General features: G+C 47.3%; 5 non-coding genes across 5 annotated transcripts; all 5 read left to right on the forward strand.

Annotated features, from left to right (window-relative positions):
- Positions 1-20: 20 nt before the first annotated feature.
- Positions 21-211, forward strand: LOC142705898 (U2 spliceosomal RNA). The gene has a single exon (XR_012868391.1). It is a non-coding gene; the product is annotated as a U2 spliceosomal RNA (small nuclear RNA).
- Positions 212-1,556: 1,345 nt separating this feature from the next.
- Positions 1,557-1,747, forward strand: LOC142705899 (U2 spliceosomal RNA). Its single transcript, XR_012868392.1, has one exon. It is a non-coding gene; the product is annotated as a U2 spliceosomal RNA (small nuclear RNA).
- Positions 1,748-3,053: 1,306 nt separating this feature from the next.
- On the forward strand, positions 3,054-3,244 carry LOC142705900 (U2 spliceosomal RNA). The gene has a single exon (XR_012868393.1). It is a non-coding gene; the product is annotated as a U2 spliceosomal RNA (small nuclear RNA).
- A 1,304-nt stretch (positions 3,245-4,548) lies between these two features.
- LOC142705901 (U2 spliceosomal RNA) lies at positions 4,549-4,739 on the forward strand. Its single transcript, XR_012868394.1, has one exon. It is a non-coding gene; the product is annotated as a U2 spliceosomal RNA (small nuclear RNA).
- Positions 4,740-6,083: 1,344 nt separating this feature from the next.
- On the forward strand, positions 6,084-6,274 carry LOC142705903 (U2 spliceosomal RNA). The gene has a single exon (XR_012868396.1). It is a non-coding gene; the product is annotated as a U2 spliceosomal RNA (small nuclear RNA).
- Positions 6,275-6,481: the final 207 nt, after the last annotated feature.

Consider the following 6,481-nt stretch of genomic DNA (forward strand, 5'->3'; position numbering starts at 1 on the left):
AGGCAAGGGCCGCTCGGGTTATCGCTTCTCGGCCTTTTGGCTAAGATCAAGTGTAGTATCTGTTCTTATCAGTTTAATATCTGATACGTCCCCTATCTGGGGACCATATATTAAATGGATTTTTAGAACAGGGAGATGGAAATAGAGCTTGCTCTGTCCACTCCACGCATTGACCTGGTATTGCAGTATTTCCAGGACCGGTGCACCCTTCCCTTATGTGTTGACTAAAATCAGATTCCAAAAGTGCTATTTGTGTTTGCTATTGTTTTTGTCTTTCTGATGGGATCTCCCCTTTTAATCCCATTATTTCAACACCTGTTGGACAATGCATTTGTACAGTCATGTGTGATAATGAGCTCATTTATTAAATGCAATTAATTAATACATTGCCACCTCTTGTGTGTGTGTGTGTGTGTGTGTGTGTGTGTGTGTGTGTGTGTGTGTGTGTGTGTGTGTGTGTGTGTGTGTGTGTGTGTCTTCTGTGTTTCTGTGTTTCCGGCATTTCACATTGGAACAGCTCATTCACCTTCCTTGTCTTCTCTCCGCCCTCCCTTTTAGGTAGGTTAAAGAGCTGCACCTGAGCCAGCCACTGATTGATTGATGCAGCACCACAGTCAAATAGTGGAGTGGAGTAGGGGGAACAGCAAACAGCCATTAAAGCAGCCCGCCCGCCACAATGGACCTACCTGTGTACACTAGATGGATGTGATGGAATGTACTGTCGTCCCTACATTTCCAAGAAGAAGTAAGAATTGCAGTTGCAACAAACCCTTGCTTGCCTACAAAGAGAGCAGCAATTTGGATTTGTTACTATGTTACCTGGAAGAATAACAAACTGTGCAAGGATGGAGGTTGTAGGAGCAAAGAGAAGTTGTCTGTAAAGTTGGTGGATGCCTATTTTCCATTTTGCAGTCCCTTGTCTCCCTCTTGTGGCCTCCTGGAGGCAAATAAATGTGCAAAAAAAAGACAGCCTGGCGGCCGGCTGTTGCAGTGTTGCCCTCTCAGGCAACACTGAGTGACTGACTGAGCCGCACCGTCTTATATAAAGTTCAGACGGAACTTTGCACGTGTCATAGTGGAGCCCTCAGGATTCCAGAGCCAGCTTTCTGACATCATAATGGGGCCTGCCTCAGAGATAGATAAAAGCCTGGGCCCAGGCAGTGTTGGTCAGTGCTGCTCAGCAGGCAGCACTGGACTGGACTGGACTGGATTACAGCTGATACAAGGTGTGAAGGAACAAGGGGTGGCTGTGGGCATGCACTTGCTGCCGCTGCCAGTGTTTATCTGCATGGCAGGAGGGCATTTGGGCGTTGCCAGGAAGGCGTTTTTATGTAGATTCCTCCTCTTTCAGCACTGCATTGTGGTGCAAGCAAAAGAAGCAAATCCTGTGTAGCTTCCTCTCCGGCCTTTATTCACCTCCCTCCCGCTTAGTAGCTGTAAATGTGTGTGAGCCTGCAGGGCCCCATGGAATTGCCTAGGAGTAGGCTGAATCAATCGCTGCAAGGGGTGAACAGCAGTATGGGACAGGCTCGGGCAAGGCAAGGGCCGCTCGGGTTATCGCTTCTCGGCCTTTTGGCTAAGATCAAGTGTAGTATCTGTTCTTATCAGTTTAATATCTGATACGTCCCCTATCTGGGGACCATATATTAAATGGATTTTTAGAACAGGGAGATGGAAATAGAGCTTGCTCTGTCCACTCCACGCATTGACCTGGTATTGCAGTATTTCCAGGACCGGTGCACCCTTCCCTTATGTGTTGACTAAAATCAGATTCCAAAAGTGCTATTTGTGTTTGCTATTGTTTTTGTCTTTCTGATGGGATCTCCCCTTTTAATCCCATTATTTCAACACCTGTTGGACAATGCATTTGTACAGTCATGTGTGATAATGAGCTCATTTATTAAATGCAATTAATTAATACATTGCCACCTCTTGTTGTGTGTGTGTGTGTGTGTGTGTGTGTGTGTGTGTGTCTTCTGTGTTTCTGTGTTTCCGGCATTTCACATTGGAACAGCTCATTCACCTTCCTTGTCTTCTCTCCGCCCTCCCTTTTAGGTAGGTTAAAGAGCTGCACCTGAGCCAGCCACTGATTGATTGATGCAGCACCACAGTCAAATAGTGGAGTGGAGTAGGGGGAACAGCAAACAGCCATTAAAGCAGCCCGCCCGCCACAATGGACCTACCTGTGTACACTAGATGGATGTGATGGAATGTACTGTCGTCCCTACATTTCCAAGAAGAAGTAAGAATTGCAGTTGCAACAAACCCTTGCTTGCCTACAAAGAGAGCAGCAATTTGGATTTGTTACTATGTTACCTGGAAGAATAACAAACTGTGCAAGGATGGAGGTTGTAGGAGCAAAGAGAAGTTGTCTGTAAAGTTGGTGGATGCCTATTTTCCATTTTGCAGTCCCTTGTCTCCCTCTTGTGGCCTCCTGGAGGCAAATAAATGTGCAAAAAAAAGACAGCCTGGCGGCCGGCTGTTGCAGTGTTGCCCTCTCAGGCAACACTGAGTGACTGACTGAGCCGCACCGTCTTATATAAAGTTCAGACGGAACTTTGCACGTGTCATAGTGGAGCCCTCAGGATTCCAGAGCCAGCTTTCTGACATCATAATGGGGCCTGCCTCAGAGATAGATAAAAGCCTGGGCCCAGGCAGTGTTGGTCAGTGCTGCTCAGCAGGCAGCACTGGACTGGACTGGACTGGATTACAGCTGATACAAGGTGTGAAGGAACAAGGGGTGGCTGTGGGCATGCACTTGCTGCCGCTGCCAGTGTTTATCTGCATGGCAGGAGGGCATTTGGGCGTTGCCAGGAAGGCGTTTTTATGTAGATTCCTCCTCTTTCAGCACTGCATTGTGGTGCAAGCAAAAGAAGCAAATCCTGTGTAGCTTCCTCTCCGGCCTTTATTCACCTCCCTCCCGCTTAGTAGCTGTAAATGTGTGTGAGCCTGCAGGGCCCCATGGAATTGCCTAGGAGTAGGCTGAATCAATCGCTGCAAGGGGTGAACAGCAGTATGGGACAGGCTCGGGCAAGGCAAGGGCCGCTCGGGTTATCGCTTCTCGGCCTTTTGGCTAAGATCAAGTGTAGTATCTGTTCTTATCAGTTTAATATCTGATACGTCCCCTATCTGGGGACCATATATTAAATGGATTTTTAGAACAGGGAGATGGAAATAGAGCTTGCTCTGTCCACTCCACGCATTGACCTGGTATTGCAGTATTTCCAGGACCGGTGCACCCTTCCCTTATGTGTTGACTAAAATCAGATTCCAAAAGTGCTATTTGTGTTTGCTATTGTTTTTGTCTTTCTGATGGGATCTCCCCTTTTAATCCCATTATTTCAACACCTGTTGGACAATGCATTTGTACAGTCATGTGTGATAATGAGCTCATTTATTAAATGCAATTAATTAATACATTGCCACCTCTTGTTGTGTGTGTGTGTGTGTGTGTGTGTGTGTGTGTGTCTTCTGTGTTTCTGTGTTTCCGGCATTTCACATTGGAACAGCTCATTCACCTTCCTTGTCTTCTCTCCGCCCTCCCTTTTAGGTAGGTTAAAGAGCTGCACCTGAGCCAGCCACTGATTGATTGATGCAGCACCACAGTCAAATAGTGGAGTGGAGTAGGGGGAACAGCAAACAGCCATTAAAGCAGCCCGCCCGCCACAATGGACCTACCTGTGTACACTAGATGGATGTGATGGAATGTACTGTCGTCCCTACATTTCCAAGAAGAAGTAAGAATTGCAGTTGCAACAAACCCTTGCTTGCCTACAAAGAGAGCAGCAATTTGGATTTGTTACTATGTTACCTGGAAGAATAACAAACTGTGCAAGGATGGAGGTTGTAGGAGCAAAGAGAAGTTGTCTGTAAAGTTGGTGGATGCCTATTTTCCATTTTGCAGTCCCTTGTCTCCCTCTTGTGGCCTCCTGGAGGCAAATAAATGTGCAAAAAAAAGACAGCCTGGCGGCCGGCTGTTGCAGTGTTGCCCTCTCAGGCAACACTGAGTGACTGACTGAGCCGCACCGTCTTATATAAAGTTCAGACGGAACTTTGCACGTGTCATAGTGGAGCCCTCAGGATTCCAGAGCCAGCTTTCTGACATCATAATGGGGCCTGCCTCAGAGATAGATAAAAGCCTGGGCCCAGGCAGTGTTGGTCAGTGCTGCTCAGCAGGCAGCACTGGACTGGACTGGACTGGATTACAGCTGATACAAGGTGTGAAGGAACAAGGGGTGGCTGTGGGCATGCACTTGCTGCCGCTGCCAGTGTTTATCTGCATGGCAGGAGGGCATTTGGGCGTTGCCAGGAAGGCGTTTTTATGTAGATTCCTCCTCTTTCAGCACTGCATTGTGGTGCAAGCAAAAGAAGCAAATCCTGTGTAGCTTCCTCTCCGGCCTTTATTCACCTCCCTCCCGCTTAGTAGCTGTAAATGTGTGTGAGCCTGCAGGGCCCCATGGAATTGCCTAGGAGTAGGCTGAATCAATCGCTGCAAGGGGTGAACAGCAGTATGGGACAGGCTCGGGCAAGGCAAGGGCCGCTCGGGTTATCGCTTCTCGGCCTTTTGGCTAAGATCAAGTGTAGTATCTGTTCTTATCAGTTTAATATCTGATACGTCCCCTATCTGGGGACCATATATTAAATGGATTTTTAGAACAGGGAGATGGAAATAGAGCTTGCTCTGTCCACTCCACGCATTGACCTGGTATTGCAGTATTTCCAGGACCGGTGCACCCTTCCCTTATGTGTTGACTAAAATCAGATTCCAAAAGTGCTATTTGTGTTTGCTATTGTTTTTGTCTTTCTGATGGGATCTCCCCTTTTAATCCCATTATTTCAACACCTGTTGGACAATGCATTTGTACAGTCATGTGTGATAATGAGCTCATTTATTAAATGCAATTAATTAATACATTGCCACCTCTTGTTGTGTGTGTGTGTGTGTGTGTGTGTGTGTGTGTGTGTGTGTGTGTGTGTGTGTGTGTGTGTGTGTGTGTGTGTGTCTTCTGTGTTTCTGTGTTTCCGGCATTTCACATTGGAACAGCTCATTCACCTTCCTTGTCTTCTCTCCGCCCTCCCTTTTAGGTAGGTTAAAGAGCTGCACCTGAGCCAGCCACTGATTGATTGATGCAGCACCACAGTCAAATAGTGGAGTGGAGTAGGGGGAACAGCAAACAGCCATTAAAGCAGCCCGCCCGCCACAATGGACCTACCTGTGTACACTAGATGGATGTGATGGAATGTACTGTCGTCCCTACATTTCCAAGAAGAAGTAAGAATTGCAGTTGCAACAAACCCTTGCTTGCCTACAAAGAGAGCAGCAATTTGGATTTGTTACTATGTTACCTGGAAGAATAACAAACTGTGCAAGGATGGAGGTTGTAGGAGCAAAGAGAAGTTGTCTGTAAAGTTGGTGGATGCCTATTTTCCATTTTGCAGTCCCTTGTCTCCCTCTTGTGGCCTCCTGGAGGCAAATAAATGTGCAAAAAAAAGACAGCCTGGCGGCCGGCTGTTGCAGTGTTGCCCTCTCAGGCAACACTGAGTGACTGACTGAGCCGCACCGTCTTATATAAAGTTCAGACGGAACTTTGCACGTGTCATAGTGGAGCCCTCAGGATTCCAGAGCCAGCTTTCTGACATCATAATGGGGCCTGCCTCAGAGATAGATAAAAGCCTGGGCCCAGGCAGTGTTGGTCAGTGCTGCTCAGCAGGCAGCACTGGACTGGACTGGACTGGATTACAGCTGATACAAGGTGTGAAGGAACAAGGGGTGGCTGTGGGCATGCACTTGCTGCCGCTGCCAGTGTTTATCTGCATGGCAGGAGGGCATTTGGGCGTTGCCAGGAAGGCGTTTTTATGTAGATTCCTCCTCTTTCAGCACTGCATTGTGGTGCAAGCAAAAGAAGCAAATCCTGTGTAGCTTCCTCTCCGGCCTTTATTCACCTCCCTCCCGCTTAGTAGCTGTAAATGTGTGTGAGCCTGCAGGGCCCCATGGAATTGCCTAGGAGTAGGCTGAATCAATCGCTGCAAGGGGTGAACAGCAGTATGGGACAGGCTCGGGCAAGGCAAGGGCCGCTCGGGTTATCGCTTCTCGGCCTTTTGGCTAAGATCAAGTGTAGTATCTGTTCTTATCAGTTTAATATCTGATACGTCCCCTATCTGGGGACCATATATTAAATGGATTTTTAGAACAGGGAGATGGAAATAGAGCTTGCTCTGTCCACTCCACGCATTGACCTGGTATTGCAGTATTTCCAGGACCGGTGCACCCTTCCCTTATGTGTTGACTAAAATCAGATTCCAAAAGTGCTATTTGTGTTTGCTATTGTTTTTGTCTTTCTGATGGGATCTCCCCTTTTAATCCCATTATTTCAACACCTGTTGGACAATGCATTTGTACAGTCATGTGTGATAATGAGCTCATTTATTAAATGCAATTAATTAATACATTGCCACCTCTTGTTGTGTGTGTGTGTGTGTG

This window comes from Rhinoderma darwinii, unplaced genomic scaffold (assembly GCF_050947455.1).
Source record: "Rhinoderma darwinii isolate aRhiDar2 unplaced genomic scaffold, aRhiDar2.hap1 Scaffold_3407, whole genome shotgun sequence".
Lineage (NCBI taxonomy): Eukaryota > Metazoa > Chordata > Amphibia > Anura > Rhinodermatidae > Rhinoderma > Rhinoderma darwinii.